At 40.9% G+C, this 23190-nt stretch overlaps 1 protein-coding gene across 20 annotated transcripts in view; it reads left to right on the top strand.

Annotated features, from left to right (window-relative positions):
- Window positions 1-23190, top strand: part of RGS6 (regulator of G protein signaling 6) — a 578846-nt gene that overhangs the window by 289319 nt on the left and 266337 nt on the right. The window contains exon 2 of one of the 20 annotated variants that reach the window (XM_025212004.1): window positions 21801-21938. The exons of the other annotated variants lie outside the window; for them this stretch is intronic. The gene's annotated coding sequence lies outside the window, so the exon portion shown is untranslated. The remainder of the gene's footprint in view (window positions 1-21800; window positions 21939-23190) is intronic. 20 annotated transcript variants of the gene reach the window in all.

Genomic DNA, 23190 nt, shown 5'->3' with positions numbered 1-23190 from the left:
CCCCCCCCCCCCCCCCCCATGCTGCCACCGCTGCCATCACCTGCAAGGAGTAAGGTCGGGGGGCCAGGCCAGCTCTGGTGGCCTTGCCCGCCCCCCCACCCCACTCCATCATTGCCACCTGCGGGGAGCAGGACAGGTGAGGTGAGGTCAGCTCTGCTGGCCTCTTCCCCCCTGTTCTGTCCATTCTTTGCCCCCGCCTCTAGGAAGCAGGGTGGGGGAGGCGAGGCCAGACAGACACACTTAGGCTTTTATAATATTAGAATTGTGACATAAAAAGTTTGATGGTTTGCCTGGCTAGTTAATTACTGCAGTACCTGTGGGCCTGATTATCAGAGTTGTCGTCATGGGTGAATCTTTTATACTTTATGCCAGTTTCTTTATTTACAGTGAATTAGAAGTGTGGATATTTTTCAAAGAGAACTTTGTCCAAAAAGCTAGTTAACATAAGAACGGAAGAATGCTATTTATTAGGTCAGGCCATAGCTCCATTTGGCCTTGTATCTTGTTCACATAATGGCAGCTTATTCTGCTTTAAATGCATTTTTTATTCACTGAAGGAAACTAAACTGTTATGTGTCCCTTCTCTTAGAGCTTTTAGAAACATGAAGAAGTCAAGTCTTTTAGTCCTGGGTTTGACTGTGCTACTTTCTGCAGAAGTGAATGATTTGTGGTTTGCACTTTAATGAAGAAACTGAGGCTTGTGAGCATGGGAGCAGTTAAATGTTTGCACTTAACTTCAAAGCAGCCGATATTCCCCTGGTTCAGGGATTCATTATGAGCGAATATTTAAAAGCAATTTACCCAAAAGGATTGTGAGCATCTATGAAACTGTTGAGTAGATCTGGGTTTTGCACTGAAGCCATTCAGAATTAGTGGTTCAGGTACGAGAAATGAAGGGGTTCTCATAGCTCGGGCAGCTTTCTGTTTTGGGTTTTCTTCAAAAACAAAGCTTAAGGTGATGCCAGATCTGTAGGAGGTAGAAAATTGCAAATCAGAACCAGGGAAAATATGTGTATGAATCCCAGCAAGTGACACCTACCCAGTTTCATGAAGTAGTTTAATAATAGAGATGTTGTATTAGTATTATAATTTATTCACATGCCTACTTATAGGGAACTGCAAAATCAATGACTAGATTTTCATAAAAAACATAAAATGTCCTTTGTGTGGTGATTTTACAGTAAAATATGGATTTTTTTTGTTGCAAATTTTAATTTATAATTTGATTTAAATGATTTTTAAAGCTTTCAGTGGTTAGTCAAATATTTTGGACTGGAAACAAAAGAAGAACTTTGTCCACCACACACTTCCTCATATTCTGTGCCCCCCAAATAAGAAACACACCAGGTTTTAGGAAGGCACAATGAAGAAAACAGGGTCAATTTCCTGAGTCATGGACCAATGCCATTGCATGGAGCAGGGGGGAGAGTATACTCACCCTCCTTTGGTTCCTCAGCCAAAAGCTAGAGTTTTAATCCTCTCACAGCTGCTGCTAAACCAAAAGCTACTGCCTATTCAGAAACAGCTATGAGAGGGCTAAAATTCTAGCTCTGATACTGGAGTGGCCTCTGCCCCTGCTACATGCTGGCTGGGAGAGAAGCACAGCCCCAGCAGCCATTCCAGCATCTCCATGCTACCATTCCACTACAGAAACCAGCTTCTCCATTTAAGACAAGCACCCTGTTTTGGGGGGCTAGTTTTTGGGGAACAGGTGTATATTGTGTGTGATTAAGCTCAGTAATTTTTTGCACAACTTTGGAGTTTCACCAAATCAGCACTAAATACAACCTCTAATTTTGTGGCTTTCAAATTTAATTGAGACTCTTTTATCTGATTTATGAAAGGTTCTGTCAAAGATCAGCTCAAGAAATAGACAAACATTCAATCAAATTGCTTATCACAATTCTAAAATATTAAAAACGGCACTTACAATTAAAGGGCACTTCTGACAGTTTGTTCCAGAAGTACTAGACTGTTGATCATGTGCATGGTCTATCTGTCTCCATCTGTCACAGAAAGACATTTTTAGTATCTAACTATTAATATTTCCCACGTGTAGCAGTATGCTAGGAAACAGAAATCTGGCCTGCTCCCTTTGCTCATCTCCAGCATTTTTGGGGGGGGGTGCTTTTATTTTATTTTATTTTATTTTATTTTATTTTATTCTTTGCTTATTTCTATAATGATAATTTTAAAAAAGAATAATGGTTTGCTAAATAATTCTATTTAGGAAAGTTCTGAATACATCAAAGTATGTCTTTGAGTTGATGAGTTATTCTCTACTGTATATTCTTGGTTATGCTCCTTCCTGTGTGAGATATCTTAGGATAGAAACAGGCATCTTCAAATGGAAGAGGATCAGCTCTGGTGGAAAATATTCTACCACGGCTGATCCACTTTATTGGGCAATGCACACATTACCTGTTATCCCGCATTGAGCCCCCTGCCCAATGAGGGACAACGAGCAATGTGTTCCACTTGACAAGGGATTTCCTGCATCTCTTGCTGCCCTGTGTTGGGTCCTGCACTGACCTGTGTCTCACCCAGAAGCACAGGTCAGCATGGGTCCTGCAGGGGGGAAGCTGAGGAGCTAGTGAATCCCCAGTGCCCCATGCCTCCATGCGGGAACCCATGCTGACCCATGTCTCTGCTTGATGCATGGGTTGGCGCAGATCCTGGTAAGAAGGTGTGGAGCACTGAGAATTCCCCTGCTCCCACACCATCCTGTCTCTTTTCCAGGACCCATGCTGAACTGTGCTGGATGCAGAGGCACAGGTCCATGTGGATCCTGGCATGGAGTGGCAGGGGAACAAGGGAATCCCTGGCACCTGGCCTCCACTCTGGGACTCACACTGACCTGTGCCTCTGCATGAAGCATGGGTCAGAATAGGTCTTGGCTTGGAAACACTGGGGACTAGGGATTCCGCAGCTTCCCACACAGAGGCATGGGTGGGTGCAGATCTCCATGTAGAGGCACAGGTTATCTGACTTCCTCAATTTTCTGCACCACCTCATGCCAAGATCTCTGCTGACCCATGCCTCCACGTGAAGCATAGGTCTATGTGGGTCGTGGTGCAGGGGTTGCAGGAGCCAGGGAATCTCTGTTACTCTGTGGCTCCATGCCAGGACCTCCCTTGACCCATGCTTCATGTGGAGGCATGGGTCCCCAGCAAGGACACCCAGGGTCATATGGAACCAGGCCTGGAGACATGGGGTGCCTGGGATTTCTGGGCCCCATGCGTCCATTTTGGGACTCATGCAGGCTTTCCCTGCTTGCAGAAATGTGCCCCAGGCATTTATTTAAGTGGGGAAAGTCAGGCAGGTGCTCAGGTGGCTTGAGGGTCCCAATCCTACCTGGGGTGTTCAGGAGCAATGCCACAGAGCAAAGAGATGACTGCCACAATAAAGTGGCACAGTTTATTAGTACTTTTCATTGATGGTGCAACAAAGGGTAGGAACAACTGTTTATTTACTTGTCATTCGTGCCACCATAAATTTTTATCCGGCACAAAAGTGGCATCAGGTAACATCCATTTCTACCCTTAGTCTCTAAGGATTTTGCCTTGAGTGGTTTGGTGTTCCATGACTACATTAAAAATTATGTAAACATACATCTAATATTTTTCTTTTTCTGGATCCCCATTTTTTCTTGTTGCCACAACAAGCATTTGGGAAAGTCCCCTTCAATCAAACATATTGAAATGTAATTTTGTATGTCAAAAGCTGCTAGCAGCTGAAACTGAATAAAGAGTTTAGCCATTGTGGAAATATATATATATATATATATATATATATATACACGCGCACACACACACACACACACACACACACACTTCATTCAGACACGGATCCACTCTATCAATAAATCACTCTCTTTAATTATTGAAATATAAAACTAACAAATCTTGGTTTAACATCCAAAGCAGATCCACTAGATTCATTGCAGAGTGTTATTGTTCGTGATTATTTTTCTGAGCTGTCAGTCACTGTACAGTAAATTCCCAGAAAGGGAGATAGATAAAACCTTTCATTTAAGTAAACTGCTTCATGCAGGCATTGTGAAACAGCTTTATCTGAGTTCGATGAAGGGGAGACAAATAGCTGTGTGTCAACCTAATATCGGTGGCCCACTGTTTTTATGCAAAAATATTGAACACATCACAGGAAGAAAACATGAAAAGAGTCAATTTTTCACATACAATGGTGTAGTTCTGTGTAGTCACAGTTTTCATTTAAACTTTGAAAAAACATATATCAGATTTTTGACTAAAAATAAATGAACAAATAGAAAATTTAAAAGGTGATTGTACAGCTATAATAATAAGTCAAATACCTTCTTTCACTAAACAGCCAGACAAGGTTCCTTGGGTGAATTTGATATCTTTTATTAGACCAACCCAAATGGTTGGAGAATAGTTATTAATAACTATTATAACTATTCTCCAACCATTTGGGTTGGTCTAATAAAAGATATCAAATTCACCCAAGGAACCTTGTCTGCCTATATCCTTAGACCAACACGGCTACAACCTAAACCCCTTCACTAAACAGCTACACTCTTAGATTTAATCAAATACAATTCAGATATAATATTCAATGTTTTATGTATTAAAAGTGACATTTTAAAAGTGAAACTGTGCCCTATTGAGCATTTTAGCAGCTAAAGCTGAGATGCATTGCACATATCATGCCAAATGCCTAGGGTCCAATCCAGCAAAGCACCTGAGCATGGGAAGCTCTTTAAACATGTTGAAAAGTCCCTAGGATTCTCATGCAAGACTGAAGCTCAGAAATGAGATAGTAACATGGTAACATCACTTTACTCTAACCTTGCCCATAAATGTTTTCTGTTGGGGTGCTCACTTCTTTGCATTTCATCATGCCTGTCTGTCTCTTGCATGCCTGTTTACAAAAAACATTGCTTATCCACCATTGTTTTGTGAAGATTTTGAGAGAAGAGGCCAGAGTTTTTATAAGAACTTGCCATCTTTTCACTAGTATCTGGTGAGGAGAATTCTTACATGTGGCCTAATGATGATGATCATGCCTGCCTGCAGATTATTATAGGAGTTTGAGCTACTGTTCCAGTGGGGCTCAACCTTTTTTCGGACTCAGGACACTTCTGTTCAAACTTGAGGCACCCCTGCATAACTTTTGTGAATTAAGCAGCACCCTGTTGCAAAAACAAATTTATTTGTTACAGGGCTCAGCGCTTTGCAGGCAGTTGGGTGGGTGTTCCCAAAACGACATGTTTTAAAAATGTGTCCACATCTCAGTCTCCTTCATGTTGGGAATATAACTTCTCCAAAAATTCCTCTGATGAGTTAGGCAGACAAGATTCTTTGGGTAAATCTGATATCTTTTATTAGACCAGCTCAAATAGTTGGAAAAAATTCTTCTTTGCAAGCTTTCAGGCACAAACTCTGAAGAGTTAGAAACCTGAACGATCACAGCCAGAAATGAAAATGTCTGCCACGAACTACAGGCTTTGAATGTAACTTGCACTGAAACACAGGAGGGTTCTAAGCAGAGTAAGGATGCTGCAGAGGATGCTCAGGCTGTGTGTGTGTGTGTGTGTGTGTCTGTGTGGTGCTTTCAAGTGACACTTGAGTCAATTAAAATACCAGTCTTCTTACATTGCTGTTAATTAACATTATAGCATTACCATTAGCAACTGTCTCTGCTATTGTTTTCATTATTAATTGTGTTGATAAAAACTTACAGCGGTAGCAATTTTCACAGAGAATTTCTAGGTTTACTCAATAGTGGGAGACAGAAAGTGGAAATATTTACACTTCCATGGTATTTTACTGGAGAGTCTAAGACTTTAATGGTTGGGTAGTGGTTTGGGAGTTAATCATTTTATTACATTACTTCTCCCTGACTGCAACATTTCCCTCACTATTTATTTAGTTTACATGGCAATTTTCATCACTTAAACAAAGTAATCACATAGATTGTCTTTAAGCGAGTCTGTATTTATTGCAGTTTGAACACACTCGTTGGTATCTGACAAGCAATCTGATTTCTACAGGCTGTCACTTGAAAATAGGATATTACCAGCACATCCATCTACCCAGTGTGCCTCCCAAGTATTCATTACACAGGTGCATCCGTGCATCTTTATCCTATGAATGTATCTTTGTAGTATCATCAGCCAATTTTAATCTCAGGTGCTGGACATCTGCATAAGGCACATAGGGGAGGAAACTATTAATTCTAAATCATCCTTTTCAAGAAACGAAAACAGCTGCAAGGTGTAATTGGATTCTTTTACTGCTCCATCCCCATAGCTCCATAATTTCATGCAAACACAAAGAAAAGTCACCCAGAGGAAGTGACAAGGGAGCGGAAAATTCCCTCAATTCCACCTCTGAAAAGGTTGCAGTCACAGGGTTACATGCTGCACACTTATATGTTGTGGAGGTGGGATGATATTACAATTTTCTCTCAGCAGTCTATTAGAGCCAGAGACAGGATATCAGACCAGGTAGACCAGGCTTCTTTTTCTGTGTGGTCATAGTATTTACTGCAAAACAAGGTGATTGTATTGCTTTATTTATTTTATTGGATTTATTCGCCACCTTTCCCAACAAAAGCTCAGGCAGCTTACAATAAAAGGAAAAATAACTTACCAAAGCAGGTAGAATACTAAAATAAAATAGAAAACAAAATCTCTCTAAATTATGTCCCAACTTAGCCTTTCTTGCTGAATGCCTGCCCAAAATATAAGACTACAATGCTCCCAGAAGATGCCAGGGATTGCGCACTGGTGGGCCTCAAAGGGATCAGTTCCAAAGCGGAGGGGTGTCTACCAGCAATAACCTCCTACATGTTTTATCCAGGAAAACTTGGTGCACTGATGGTACTTGCAGAAGGTTGCACTTGGCTGATTTCAGGGACCAATATGGGGCATAAGGGGTAAGGGGGTCCCTTATGTATGCAGGACCCAGACTGTTTATGGTCTTAAGGTCAAAACCAACATCCTGAACTATGCTCAAAAAGCTAATAACCTGTTTATAAGAAACTACAATAGAAATAATTTCAGTCTCAGGCTTTTTGAATGGCCATCCCCAGCCTGAAAGGGAACAGACAGAAACACTAGGAAGTGATCTATCCTTGTCCTTCTGACAGACCGATTACCACTCATAATAGTCCTGGTATTGAAACACATTCAGCCTCCTGCAGAACACAGCGCATCCTTGAACCCATAATTCTGCAGACTCTTGCTGCTTAGAAAGGAAATCTGTACCAGAGGGAATCTCTACATTTTTCTTTGAAGCAAGAGAAGCCTGCTGGGCTGATTAAGGTTGTTTAGATTTTATACAACTATTTTAAAACTCGCTTTTGCTGATGTCTGATGCAGGGTTAATCACTAGGTGATATTAGAAGTCTTCGGCTGACATGATTGTTACAATATGTAAATGTTTGAAAAATGTTGGAAGCTCAAAAGAACAAAGCCAAGAAGGAAGGTATCACAGTTATTAGCAGAACTGCAGTTGTGATGCCTCTTGGTTTCCCTAGGCACACTTCTTGAAATCTCAGGCCTATAGCTGCCATCTGTCTCTAGTGTAGAATCACACAGCTCCCCCACCCCCCTCAGACTTTGCACTTGCCAGTTTGTAATAATAATGACTACCCCAGCAGGTGTGGTTTGTATTTGGATCCTGCACTTCTGCTGCCTTCAGGAGCACTGCCAGTGATAAAACAACCTCACAGCCTTTTTAAAGGAAAATAATGTTTATGAGAACAAAAGTATTTTAGAGAAAATTGGATCTTAAAACAATAAAAAAAGACCATATGCCATGTCTCTCAGCTTCCAGTGCTGGGATCCTGAGAGACTTTTTTTCAGGGCCTGTCTTTCTGATTTCATTTGTGTTCCCTGCCACTGGTCATTCTTGCTGCTTCAGGCAGTCTTTCATCTTGTATCTCATAACTTTGGCAAAACAAGGATACGATTTGGTGGAGAGAGAAGGAAGGACCACTGAAACTAACAATATCCCTCATCGTCACTGTGTTGCCTTCCTGCTCAGTCCATGGTGAATACTAGCATTGAAGGAATAAAATAATAATTTCACTATTCCCAGTATACATTCGGATCTATACAGTCATACAAAACATTCACTGCATCTTATAGTGACCTTACCCTTCGGATCAATTTGCACATAAGCGTCCATAAAACTATTACACCCCAATGTACTTAGATTAGTACATAGCAGTTCCCAGACCATCACAGAAAGATTAATAAATTCTGTAAATACAGTTTAATGTAGTATGAAAATTGCTCAGAAAAAATTCAAGTTTCTTTTCCTTAAAAGACTACACAATTGTTAAGACTGTTTGACATTCAAGGTTAATTTAAGGGATTTAATTCCTGCTTTCAGTGTAATAGTCACTCTAGAGCTCCCCTCTAATGCCAGGATACTGTAAATCCTGGAGCATATGGGACTAAGAATAAGAAAGTGTTGTCACTGCTGTTTTTTATGGTCTGAGTCAAAGCCTTCCCCCCAGATGAATTAGCAGTTACATTTTAATTAAATTATCTTCTAGTTATGGAGAAAAAAGCATGATTGGTTGGCAACCCTCATTTAAAAGGAAGAAAAATGGTAGCTGTCATCCAAAAATTTCCTAGCCTGTCAAATGTTGCTGAATCTTTGAATAATTTCCTGTTAGAATTTATCAAATCCTGGAGGCTGATGCTAGAGATGACTTCTACCAGAAGAAACTCTGATGTACATTTCATAGCACTTTTGTACCTGGAGACAGCCAAGAAAGTTAAGGTGAACCTAATAAAGGTGTGAAGCCAACGTGTAAATTTGTGAATGCCCTTATTCAGAGGTACTTAATGTCAAATGTTTTATATTTTCAAAGCAGTCGTTGATCAATTCTAGGCAATGTCACATCACAGACAGATGTCTAGACAAAATCTTTGCAAAACAAGTGCTTATGCAAAAACTAGCATGTGTTCACTTCAGTATAAGTAGGAGTAAACAACCAGACGAGTCAGATCCTCAGAAAAGAAGCCTTTAATTTGCCAGGCAAAAAATGTATAGCTGTAAATCATATCCGTGCCTTGATAACATAAAATAGTGTATTTATAATGTATGTGCGCTATAAGATGGATGTTGTGTACGTGTTAGTTTGATATTCAGTATTACATCTATAACCATTTCTATTGTGGTAGAAAATGAAGGATAAAACATGTTTTAAAAAAGGCTAAGTGGGTACCAGATATTAGCATAATTGCCACGATCTGAAAGCAGATGCTTTGGAGAAGAATTCAGAACTCTTCTTTTAGATAGAAACAAAGAGGCTATTGAATACTGGAAATTTCAGAGTACACCTTTCCAAGTCATGATGTTATAGCATCCTAAAAGCTTGAGAAAATAACTTTCTTTTTGTTGGGCAGGAGCGGGGAAGGTTTTTTGTGGTTTTTTTCAAGTGAAGATCAAATGTTGATCGTAAAATGACGTAACTTTATGGAGGAAATAGCTCTGAACTATTGTGCTTGTAGTAAACTAATTGTTCTTTGCATATTGATATCATTCTAGATTTGAACAGAACTGAGTTTAAAATATTAAGCAAGTGAAACTTTTCTCCTTTAAGCCCTTGACTTTTGCAACCGGTCTGGATTTAAAGATCTCTTTGCAGTTTTATTTATAACAAAGTGTGAAAGAGATCATTGAAATGCCTGACAAGCAAGAGAATGGGGAACATACCTCACAGCTAAGGCTCATTATAAATGACACTGACGCTTATTTTGGAGCTAAATTACACACATGCCACATAAATCTGCATCTATCCAGCTATTACAGTATCTTATTATAAATCACAGAAGCACAGACCTGCTTTTGGATTCATCAGATGTGCTTCCAATTTAGGCCAAGCCTTTTTCCCTCGAAACCTATATAATGAATTATGGGCTCATGTTTCCACTCTAAAAATATGAAACTATAGTTACACTTTTCTTTCCTGATTAAATAAACTTTACTAGGGGGAATTTCCCATCTCACTCCTCCGTTAGCAAACCAAAGCAGCATGTACAGCTGTGTGAACTTCAGTGATTTGCAAGAGGCTTTTCATGGAAACTTTTTCTTGTTTTCCAGCTTTTTGAGAGGGGTGTATGAGGATGGGTTTCAAGCTTAGTATCTGGAAATGGTGCTTTACATAGTTTGTCCTGGAGAACACTTGCAGTAAACCATGTTCACCAGCAGTTAAGCTACACCCACAGCTGATGTCTGTTGTCAGCAACAAATTATTTTCCTGGAGTACATAAGACAAAATGAAATGATGGATTGCTGACAGAGAGGCACTAGGGACCCAAAAAAGGAGTATATTTTTCTCTTACATAAAATATTTTTGTATTGCTTTGAGCTTTGTATATATCAGCTTCTTTTACATTTGGTCTACATAAGTGGAGAAGGCAGGTAGGGCAGAATTGCAGAGCTGTGTTCTGGGTTTTACCCTGCGGTTACATTGTTGGAATTTATACAAGTAAATCTCTAGCCACTGCACAGAAGTTACACTCTTAATTTTTGTTGCAGAAGGAGGGCAGTGGGGATTGGTATCTGGTGGCTCAGTGATAGTTAGACACCTAACTAACCAATTATGACTACCAGCTGTGTTCTTAAAAAATCTCCCTGGAAGACCTGGGCCCATGAATGGCTTATGTTTAAATACTGGTGGTACCTCAATGTTCCCATATCCTTATGCAGTAACAATCCCTCTCAAAATAGTAACTGGCAGAAGAATCAGGCATTTTCTTCTTTAAATTGGCTCTAGTACTTTCTTCATTTGGAGGTGTCTGAATTGGAAATAGTGATGGTTGGTATGTGGAGTCAACGAACAGGCTCTGAAAGCACCATTTGCTTCAGAAAGATATTGATGACCTCATAACTTATGCATGGTGGAGCAAAGCATTGCCAAGAATGAATTATGAAAGGTCATTTATAACAAGCATCCAGGGTCAGCCTACTGATTGCTTTAGCACAGGACTTTCTAAAAAAAAATCAGTAGGTGAAATTTGTGCTCACAAAAGTGAAGGGCTGAGAAATGCTGCCTAGAGGCAGACATACCTGCAGGCAGGTGCTGGTCAAGCTTCTACTGCCAATGCTACTCCATGCTGACGTCTGGAGCTTCCCAGTGAGCTCTTCCAAGGGACTTCAATCCTGATCATCTGTACATTGTGCTCTTTTAGACTTGGACTGTGACTGAGCCCTGCCAATGTACTGAGTCTTGAATTATAGCTGCTACAGTCCTGAATAAGCATATAATTTTGGGAATGCATAATATAGTTGTCTGTACCCTGGCCTACCCTGAGTGTTTAGGATGGAAGAACACTGGTGATCCTTTTCCAACATGTGTAGGATGGGGTGCCACTGGTGACTCATCTCTTCCCAAGCTCCCTTTCTTAAGTCATCTGTTAGAGCACGGTGCAGGGATCCTGGTTTTCTCTGATTTTAAAAAATTCCCAATTTTCAGTTAATAAAAAGTAACCCCAAATCCACATTTTTCCATGATTAAATGAAACATTACGATATATAACTATATATTAGTGGTGTTTCATTTAAATCACAGAAAAGTGTGGATTTGGAGTTACTTTTTTTAACTGAAAATTGGGGATTTTTTTAAATCAGAGAAAACCAGGATTCCGAGTGATGAGCAAGCCCCTTCTCTACTGCTGATCTGCTGTCCCTGCTTAAACATGCAGTCCTGTGCTTTAGAAATATACCATGATCTTGACCTGTATCATCCAATGCAATCCCAGTCTTGAGACTGAAGGAAAGACAATCTGTGGAATAATAGTTTTGCAGTTTGGAAAGATAACTTTCAGGGATTCAGATAAAATCTGCAAATTCATTATTTGTTCATGAAACATAAATTATGGCTCAGAAAGTGTTCAAATAACTATAGTGTCATTGTATGAAATGCATATTGAACTGTTTCACACGGCAGCCTCTGCAAACAAATCATCTCAACTATGTGTCAGTTTAATTCCATATGAAAAAGCATGAAAAATATTGTAAAGGATCCCTACAGGGCCCAGGGCTCTGTGATTTCGCCCGTTTAGGTTCATAGCTCTGTACAGTCTTTTTACTGTGAGTACCACCAGAATGATGGCAAGACAGTCATTTTGAATGATCTCATAACTAACAGAAACTTCCGCAAATGCTAAAAATGAGGGATCCTTTGAATCAGGAAGTGGAGGGAAAAGGGGGAAGAGAAAACAGCATGGACAGATAGATTGTAACCTTTGCCAAAATGTCAATAGCTGAAAAGTGTTAACTCTATCACAGATGGCAATTTAGGAAGTTTAGTTATTTTTCCCCAATACCTAATGCTTCATTAGCAATACAACCACAGGAATAAGCGATGTGCCCCTCACTGCTGATTGGTGGAGAGGGGTGGGGCCACATGACAGGCAGCCCTCACAGACAATCAGCAGCAAGGGGTAGAGGCAGTAGCCATCTTGCCAGCAGCTGTTCAAGTGGGCAGCTTCCCTCCCCTGCTTCTGCCCCCTGGTGGGCTGCCGCAGTGCCCCAAGGATTGCTGGCTCCCTCTGAGGAGCCAGCATTTTATTTTTAGTGAATTTTCTTTTTTTCCCCTGTGGATTTGAGTAGGTCCCTATTCATAACATATGGGTATATTTGGGATCTAACCTTCACCCGGTCCATAGAGACCAACCCTAGGATCATAATATACTGGTAGGTTCATGTTCACATGGAGGTGACAGCTGTTACAGAACAGTTCTAATGAAGTTTTATTTTTGATGGAATAAAAATGTGTAGCAAACATTTCCTGGTACTTGGTATTGTTACATAAGAGCTCATTTAATGCTTTGTAGCTCTATGATGACTACCATTCAGGTCTTGCATACAGTAAAGAATAAATCGTTATGCTGCCCCTTAGGAATTACATATATATGTGAACATAATTCAGCACCTAGATATTGCAATGATGGCTGCTCACTGGATTCTAGCAAAATAGAAGACTGTGATACATTTTACAGGCAAAAAGTGAAGACTTTGTTTAAAATAAAAAACGAAAACATATTTCATAGAAAAATTGTCCTAATGAGTGCTAGTACCCAAAGGCCATCCTTCTTCATGGTGTTTGAAATCCCTGGTTTGTTAACTGATTCCTGTAACAAGTCTGAATTCAAGGTTCTGTGGTTTGCTTTGTCACTTATGCTGACAAGAATATTTTCTCCTGTTGTATATGTTGGTAAGATCACTGACTGTAACAGGGAAGATATGGGGGTACAGATTTAAGCATTATTAGTAGGTAAGAGAAAAAGACTCTTATTATATATTTATATTTTGGGGCTCTGGAGTTATGCCTTCAAGTTTTATATGAATGAAAAAAGACCCTATGGCTCAGAAGATCTGGGTTCTAATGCCTATTCTAGTTATTTGGTCTAATCATGCCAGGTACTGGAGAGGTGTGAGGTAGTATTGTTCAGTCTGTTAGTTTGACATTGTCTTCCCAGTGTTAATGCGCTCATGGAAAAGCTTTTACGTAAAATTTGAGACTGATTCAGTATTTGGCCTAATGTAGATGTCCCCACATATTCAATTAATTATTTGGGTCTTTTAGCAGGGTTTTTATTGGTGTGTATATTTTTAAACTTCTTATTTTACTGTTTATTTTCTGTTACTCTAATCTAGTGATGTTTACATGAATTTGAAATAATGTTATAAAAAACTCAAATCTTCTGTCTACTTGTATCCAAAATAAGTGTGACCTACAAGTAGATTCATTCCATTTTTAATTCAAAGCTCTAATCTGTATTTATTTTTAAAAATTAGGTCTTGGCTTGTAAAATGAGAGCTGTGACCAAGAAGAGCTGAGAGCAGAGACTACTTTGGAAGAGAGTTAGTAATTAATGAAATGATAGATTGATGTATTCTGGCCTCTTTGGCTTCATGCCATCGCTGAGTCTCATTAGCAAGTGAATTACAGTAGAACAATCCTAAGCAGCTGATGCCATTAGAAACAAAAGGTTGCATTTTTTCACCAATCCAGTGTGCATGCTGTTATATAAGTAATAGATTCCATGTGGGTGGAGAATAAAGAGCTCACCATGCTGGCTGAGATATATCGCTAGCTATTCCTATTTGACCTATGTTTCATAGAAAAAAGATTCATCAGTAAGCATTTCTTTTGCATATAATGTTCCTCTAGCGCAGTGGTGGTCAAATTATGGACTGTAAGCTGAATCCAGTCTGTGGGTCTCCCCATTTGTCCAGGAATTTGGTGGCAGGTTAATTGCCACAGCTCTGGGAACCTACAGAAATTAATGCTGCCATCAGTCCCCCACTGCCAGGTCCACATAGAACCCCATAGGCTGGATGACATGCCCTGCACACCGGATTGTGCCAGTATGCAGAGTGGTGTGTGTGTGTGTGTCTCCATATTTTATATTGTTTCTGCCAGAGTTCTTTATAGTATGTATTTGCTGTTTAGTTTCTCCTGTGTAGTTGCCATGAGGGCATTTGGTGCATTGAATCAAGTGTATTATGTTTTGGGAAAGGCAGGTGTAGGAGCCATTGATTCTGATTATTTCATTATGTGTTGATTGTAGTACCAGTGTGATATTTTAATAGGTTAGCCATTTCTTGCTCAGGCAAGGCTGTGTACTAGGGCTGTGCAAAGCTTCATTGCTGATTTGATTCAGAGGAGATTCGGCCTGATTCGACAGCTGAATCTCCAAATCTGAATCAAATCAGGAGACCCATTAATCGCTTCGAATCAATTTGGAAACCTCCAATTCGATTCAGAGAGATTTGATGAGTCAGACATAGACAAGGTTTTATATGTTTTTTCTACATACCTTGAGGTACCAGGCATGGCTTGTGAATGCTGAGATGGTGGGCCAGATGGAGCATCCCACAGGAGCATGGGTAGGCCCCCCACATGCTTGGTGGTGGACCCGGAAGTGGACCAGAAGTCAAATCAGGCAAAATCTCTGAATCAAATCAGCAACTGAAGCTTCGCACAGCCCTAGTACACAGCCTTGCCTGAGCAAGAAATGGCTAACCTATCAAAATATTGCACTGGTATTACTATCAACACCCCTACATAATGAAATAATTAGAATCAATGGTACTTGCGGTCCACTTCTGGGTCTGCTGCTAAGCACACAGGGAGCCCCCCCACGTTCCTGTGTGATGCTCCATCCGCCCCACTATCTCAGCATTCACGAGCCATGCCTGGTACCTCAAGGTATGTAGAAAAACCATTTAAGGCTGTGTTTATGGCCGAATTGTTGATTTTCTGAATCAGAATCGAATCTTCAGATTCGGATTCAGCTGAATTGAATTGGGACAGTGATCCAAATCAGCGAATGGAATCACTGTCCCCTGAATCAGGCCGAATCCGAATCCAAATTGAATACAGCCCACTTCGCACACCCCTACTGTATACCACAATCTGTGGCTTAGAAGTGAAGGGCTTTGCCACCCATTGCTGGTTATTTGAACCAAATTCCTCCCTGCCTGTAGGTCTGCTCAGTGCAGGTAGGATGGTGTGGTTTAAACTTCTCCCTGATTCTCTGCCCTGTGCAGCTCAGGACCTGGCGCAGCTCTGGAGCAAATTTAAGCAGCTGTACTAGCTGGTAGTGATGCCCATGGAGTCTTCAAACAGTTGAGAACTGGTAGAACTCATCAATATGCTGGCTATCCTCCTTCTGGCCTGTCATATGCTCAAGCTGGAGATAAGCTAGTGCAAAGAGAGGATAGGAGCTGGTTCCAGCAACTTTTGGTCAGCTGAAAATTCTACCCATGAGGAAAATCATTAGCTTGGCAGATATAGCCAGTCCCTGGGAAGTAAACAATTTACCATGAACGAGTTCAGAGTAGTACTTCATTTTCCAAGTATACTTTTGAGCCATTCCAAGTGGATTTAAACCAGTTCAATAGCCTTGTATATTTGGCAGCTTCCATTTCAAACTGCATTTAAACTGTTCTAAGTATTACATGTGTCCATACCCTAACTGCCAACTTGCTTATGCTGGTTTAAATCAGGAGTAATCCAGTATTAGTCTAAAGAGTAACCCTGGTAGAAACAGAGTTTGTGAGGTCCAAATCAGGCCATGTATCTCAGTAACTCTACTGAGTTCAGAGGACAAGGGGACAGCTTTAAAAAATAACAAGAACAGTTGAGGCTCTTTTTGGTGTGAAGGCCATTATGCTGCCAGAGCTTGTTCCAAGCTAGGTACTGACTCTTTAGATTTTGAATAGCAGGGAAAAAAATATACTGTGTTTTCTCAAAGATTCATTCAAGCTAACAAAGATTGAGATGATAATAGACTATTGTAGAGGGAATATAGAACTCATATTCATAAAATCCTTGCATTGGTCATAAAAGTTCCCTCGGAAAATGCAAACAGAAGAAAGGCTAATTGAAAGCTGTTTCCCGAGTGCACAATGAGAGGTAATGACAGCTTCGGTAAAAGGAACTCAGTGACATGGTAAAAAAGAACAACCTCATTTCAGAAACCCAGAATAAATACTGGACTTTAAATGACAGCAAATCCCCCAAGAGATTTGAGCTCTGAGCCTAGACAGATAAGGATGTTTGGAAGTACAGACTTTTAGAAAGGTGAAAGATTCGAAGAATGTTTCTCACATAAGTTTCTGTGTGAGTAGCCTTTTAAAAAATGTACTCATCTGTCCTTGGCTCTGCCTAGGAGCTAAAAGCCCACTCTGTGGTTATTTGAGAACAGAACCTTGTGTTCCAAAGTCAGCATTAAGTAGAGATGCATTTAATGGGAACCACTCAAGGCTTTCATCTCTAGTAAAGCTATACGTGTTTTATATTTGGTGAAGATGCTAGTGTTTTCAATAGGGTCTTAAACTGTTAAAAAAAAGAGAGTGAGAAAGAAAAGATAGGGTATAGAGGTAATTATTTTCTGCCTTCTTCCACAATGAGAACAAACTTAAACCAACTAACATCTCCAGCCCCCACAAAACCAGAGGTTTAACGTTTGTTTCTTTTTTAAAACTGAACTGGGCCAAAAATAAATTTCAGATTTAACTGTGGGAGGAATGTGGGATTCAAATCATATATGGATGAGAAATCAGATTTCCAAAGGTACAAGAGAAAGTCTAATTTTCTCCTTTGGATACATAGGAAATGGTTTGAGGATAACCACAGTAGCTTTTCTTCCATCATTTTCAAAATCCATGGACAGAGACAGAAAATAACCTGATTTCTTTACCATTTCTTGTTTTATTTTTGGTATTTAAATCTTTTAAAACATACTTTTCCCCTCAGCTTCACTAAGGATAAAATGCCTGTTAGGATAACTGAAGTGTTTGGTTTTGAAGGAGAGGCAGGGTCATGCATGGTTCAACAGTGCTGAGCCAAGCCAGGTTTAACCAGAACTTCAGAGACCACACCAAATGCAGTTTGGTTTGGTACATACGATACTTGCTCTTATTACTATCTTCTGAACCACTTCAGCTGTTCCCATTATATAAGGTTGTAATGTTTCTTTCTCGCCATTCTTGCAATATGAAGAGGCTTTGAAGTGGAAATAAATTACATTTATAGCCATGTAAGGTCCCATTAGAATTGTGAGAACAATGGATAATTTTCCTGAATTAGGGAAGTTTTGTTTTTGTGGGGCCAAAACTGAGATCATATGATGCATGCTTCTAGTAAACAGTCTGGAACATCTCTATATGGTATATATTCTCTGCTGTATCTGTTTTGTACCAGAAATGCTCACCATCTCCTCTGAGCAGGAATATATATTTTGAGGAGAGTGTATTACTGTAAAACTAGAAGCATTCACCTTCCAGACTGACAAGGTTGTCTGGCAGTTCCATTGTCATCCACAAATCATTTTACAAGGTAAGTATTACAGTCTTGCTCTTGCAATTTGCATGTTACTGTGCTGATGATCAAATTTTGTTACTGTGATTGATGGGGCTTGTTTGCCACCCTCAATATATACAGGGACCGGACCATAGAGGTAATGTAACTGTATTTTTTCTGTCTTAGTTTCATGTCATACCTATTCATAATATGTCCAAGGAATAACATACATGTTCCCTAAATAGATTGGATTTTATTAACCACTACAAAACTTGGTGACTCCTCAGGATCCTTTTGAATTAAATTCTCCTTTAACTCTACAAATTCAAAAATACAAAAACAAATTCAAATACAAAAATCTAGGTTTTATAAACAATAGATGTACATAGTATCTCAATGTATGTCTGTATTGCTCAATTACAACTTCAGGCCACTCCATACTGAGACATGTCACTTTTACTCTGTACATGCTACTTCATGAGTTGGAAGTAGTGTAGCTGCCTTATTGTAACACTCTGCGTGAATAAGCTCTGCTGAGAGGTAGACTAGACTTCGCTGGCATTGACCTAGTACCGTGCTAATCCAGCTACACCACTTCTGGTTCAGGAGGTGGCATGCATGGGGTGGATATATTGCATCTCAGTATAGCACTCCCTGGGACTGCAGTTTAGTGGTATAGATATGCCCTAAATGTTGTCCTCTGCCAAAGGTGCTTGTTTTAAAAGGAGAAATTATACCACTACCTATAATTAAAGCTCTCTTGCAGTTCCCATTAAAAGATCATTTTTCAGTCATTTAGAACTTTACTCAACTTTAACCATTTAGAAGTAATTTTTCTATAGCAGGTGTTTATTTTGGAGCTGTAACTTTTTTGAAATGTTTCAACAAAAATTATCCTTCCATTTCTAGGAATAAGATCAAGGGAAAGAATGATCTTAATCTTATTTAAGAAAAGCTTAAGATCATTACATTAAGGAGCACTAGCACCTCTATGTTTTGGAGATAGGTCTTGATACGTGAGCGAGGGTCACTCTGGGATCATGAATATGCCTTTTTCTGTTTCTTTGAAAAATGTGCACATTTGATCAAATTAAAAACATTTGGAAAAATCTCAGTTCACATATGCTGAGTAGAGACTTGTTAGAATTTGATAGTTACATTTTTGTAGACCATGTTTGCAGTGGACATGCATCATTCCAGGGGTGCAGAGGCTGTGTGCAATCTTAATTTTTTCCCCTCATCTAGCCATTATGATTCAGTCTTTAAAAGCATATTACAATAATGCTCTTTTCATAGGACCTGTGCTATACTCAATCCAGAATGGATAGTCTTCTGGGGACATATAAGAGTGGTAGATAGAAAACATTCTGTATAAGACCCTTGCTGCATTTGTTGCAGAAATTGGAAGACATATAGTTAAGGCAGGAAATTGCAGGAAGAGACAGGATATCTTCAAGATTAAGGCAGTTGAATGCCATCTTTGAGAACTGGATTTGACCCCAGTTTCTGCCACCGAGTTCCTGCATGATGCTGAGTAATTTACTTTAACCAGACTTTCACAAGCTGTGATTTGATTGTGTTCTTCATTTTCTGAGCCTGATTTGGGATCAGGTTCTGATTTACAGCAATGTTGAACACTCAAAGCTGCTATGGAGGGAAACAGAAGCTTTACTTTGAACATAAAAATTATGTGAAAAATCAAACTTTAGGCCTATCAAAATGGGTATGTAAAATTAGTAGAAGCTTGGGGCTTTACCTTATTTTTGCTCCATTTCCCTCCCTTTCGTCTTACAGGAACATTGCAGAAAATAAATGCAATTAATGTCTGTGAAGCACTTGGATACTATAGTAAAGAGCACCACAGAAAAGTGGATATTAACAATTCTATCTTGAGAGCAGGAGTTAAACAGTATTCAGAAAATAAGGTTTGGAGTTATCCACTGAACCAATAAGGTAAATAGGGGCAGGTGAGGGACTGATCCCAGGCACTGATTTAGACTGAAAGGGGATTTAATAGCAGCTTTCAAATCCCTGAAGGGTGGTTTCAAAGAAGATGGAGTGGTCACAAATAACAGAACAAGGAGAAGTGGTCTCAAATTGCAGCAAGGGAAGCTTAGATTAGATATTAGGAAAAACTTTCTCACAAGAAGGGTAGTAAAGCACTGAAACAGTTTACCCAGAGAGGTTATGGAATCTCCATCCTTGGAGCTTTTTAAGACCAGGCTAGACAAAGCCTTGGCTGGGATGATATAGATAGGGATGGTCCTGCTTTGAGCAGCAGACTGGGCTTGATCTTGCGGGCCAGGTACAGACATTACACTTTTACTGATATAACCGATCACAAACTGATCTATACCCATAACAAAACAGAAGTTTGGCACAAACAATTGGTCTATACCCATAACAGAACAGAAGTTCGGCACACCTAGACTAATTTAATAATGGCGGAACCCAGTCGAGGATTTGCCAGTGGGACACATTTCTTGTCTAGTATGGGCTCTCCATCTTATGGGCAGCTGGGATGCCACGTGGTCTGCCCCTCACTTCCCAACTGCAGGGGAGTACACAGCTGCCTTCCCCCTGCAGGAGCACCTAAACCCCAGCTGCCACCTGCAGAAGGTGATGGCTGCTCTGGTGTAGTGGAGCACAGAGCCTGGCTCCCCCTCCCCTCCAGGTAGAATGGCTGGAGCAGAGCCTGGAGGAGGAAGGTGAATGCGAGTTGCCCACTATGGACTCAGGCTCCCCACCCTGCTGCCCTCCCCTGGGGGCCTCTACAGCCCAGCAGGCGAGACCAAGTGTGGCAGGGCATTGCAGAGCTAGGTGGGGAAGCTGGTTGCTGCTGCTAGGAGCTCTGGAATGGTGAGGTGCTCCCTGTCCACCCAGCAGCAGTGAGAGGCACAACACTGCAGCCCCACCTCTGCTGCTGCCAGGTGGGCAGGTGACGCTTCGCCATGGCGGCATGAGGCTCGAGGTGGCAGTGGCACCGGCACCAAACATCCCCCCCACCCTGCTCTGTCCTGCTGTGCCAGATCACACCTGCTGTGCTGCAGAGGCCCTAGGGGGAGGGCAGCGGGGCAGGGAGCCCAAACCCCAAAGCAGGCAGCTTGCCCCCAGCCCATGCACAAATCTGGGGGACATGTGCCCCTCACAGGAGTGTGTGCAGCAGCAGGGAGCCAGCCTCTCCAGCCGCCCCCTGGATGAGCTCTCCTCAGCCCCATCCCACTCCCCACCCAAGCCCTGTGACCACGGATTCTAGCCCCAGGCCCGAACCTCCACGCAGCTGGGCAGCAGCCTCAGCCCTGTGCGCAACTCCCTCTCTCCCTCCCTCACTATGGTGGCTTCAGTTCCATCCCCCCACCCAACTTACCTGCAAGGAGCTGCTCTCCAGGCTGCATGGCAGTCATGTGCATGTGTCCATGTGCACATTCACATGGCACCCCCTGCTGATTGCCCTTCTCTCACTCCCCCTAGCCCCTTGCAGGCTGGAACTCTGCCAACCTGCGAGGGGAAGCCTGCTGTTTCCTACATTTTTCTCCTTTAAAAGAGAAAATCTGGATTTTTCTCCTTAAAATGAGAAAATCAAGGTTTTACCTCGTTTTTCCATGGTGAACAGAAAAATTGGATCCCTAGGTATCATTTGCCTGAGTATCTGCTTTTTTTCATGAGAAAAAGTCACGCCCAGACATATGTGATTCTAAACCTAAAGATAAAAGTGAGATGATCTGAGTTCTATGTGTGTGTTTAAAAAATTTTAAAGGGAAGTGGAAATAGGAACATTTTTCTGTAGTTGTTTTTCTGTTTATTCACAGAATTTGATCTTCTCCCAGCTACCTCACATTTGTTACAAAAGGGCAAGTAAGCAAACACGATTTGTGCAAAAGTTTCTAACTATTCGTATAGGTAGATTAGCACTTTACATATCTTTTGCCATACTGCATAATACTTGTCCATCTATTGCAATGCCTTATCTCTGGCAGTTTCTTTTTTAGGAGGAAGATAGAAACAATCATTTATACAATACAGTAATAGCAGAAGAAAATTCTCTGTTCTGCAGACAATCACCTTACTCCTTGAAGCATGAGATTTGATTCACCTCTACAACTGTCTTAGCTTACGTAAGTTCAAATGTTATTAAACATAGGTACACAATTTTTGCAGAGCAAAAGCAATTGAAAGTCACCAGTTAGGGATTCAGAGATTCACTATGCAAAGTCCTGATGTCATGTTGCATTGGCACAGCATAGCATTTGACAAAGTAGATTGTTGCCTATGAAAGCTTATGGCAGAGGTAGACAAACCCTGGCACAAGTGCCAGAGCATAGCACACAAAGGCATTTTGCTTGGCACATGTGCCTCAGGGCAGACAGCAGGGAAGGGACCAGGGCTGCACTGCCACAACAGGGATCAGGCCCCTCACTGCTCCCCTGCCATCTGCCCCAGCACACCAACATCTTATAAGTCAAGGTTCTGGGTGTTTTTGGCACTCTCCCCAAAATGTTGCCAACCTCTGATTTATGCCTTTCTGAACCTGTTAGTATCCAAGGTGCCAGTCTGTTCTGCCTTCTGTCATCGTGTCATAGAATCATCATGACATTTGGCTACCATATCTTCACCTTGTATAGACTGCAAAATCTTTTGATTTTAGCCGTACCTCAAAACAAGGCTTGGATTATTTTGTAGCACTCCATTATCAAAGGAGTCACACATAGTCTTACTTCACACTTTCTGAAACTAAATTCTTCAGCCTCCTTAAATTGTTATTTATATTGTGGTGGTACATGTAGATCCTTTCAGCATTGAAGCCCCATTATCTTAAGTATTATACAAATAAAATAAATAATAGGGGGTTAATCAGCCCTAAACTGAAGCGGTGTTTTTTAAAACCCACCGCTTCAATTTAAGGCCCCTGTTTCACCCTTGTTTAAGTTATATCACAAGTAGGTTTAATGAACAGTAGGAGGAGGGAAAAATGGATGGAGGCAACAAAGATAACAACGTGTAGTTATCATCAGTTATCCCTCAATATGAAGATGATGTCTGCCGTGGGGGGAGGGGGAGAATTACTGGTGATTTTTAAGGTGGCTGAGGAGTCCAACCCGTGCTCTGCAAGTTTTTGCACAGATATGACAAGTGGTGCCTTGTGGGGAGGGGCGGGGGGGAAGAGGGGGAGGTACAACTGTTGGCTAGGATGTTGTGCACTTTCCTTCCTCCTTTGCCATTTCTTGGCTTCGTGAGCAAGACAACTCTTTTCAAAGTGGGCTGTAGCTTGATGTATGGTACAGCGCCATTGAAACCTATTACCAGCTACCACTTCCCAATTTGTAGGGTTGCTGCCACTATTCTTAAGCTCTGCTTTCAGGGTGTCCT

This window comes from Alligator sinensis, unplaced genomic scaffold (genome assembly GCF_000455745.1).
Source record: "Alligator sinensis unplaced genomic scaffold, ASM45574v1 scaffold381_1, whole genome shotgun sequence".
Classification (NCBI taxonomy): Eukaryota; Metazoa; Chordata; order Crocodylia; family Alligatoridae; genus Alligator; species Alligator sinensis.
Note: the sequence above shows the minus strand (reverse complement) of the source record. Positions and strands in the feature narration are given on the sequence as shown.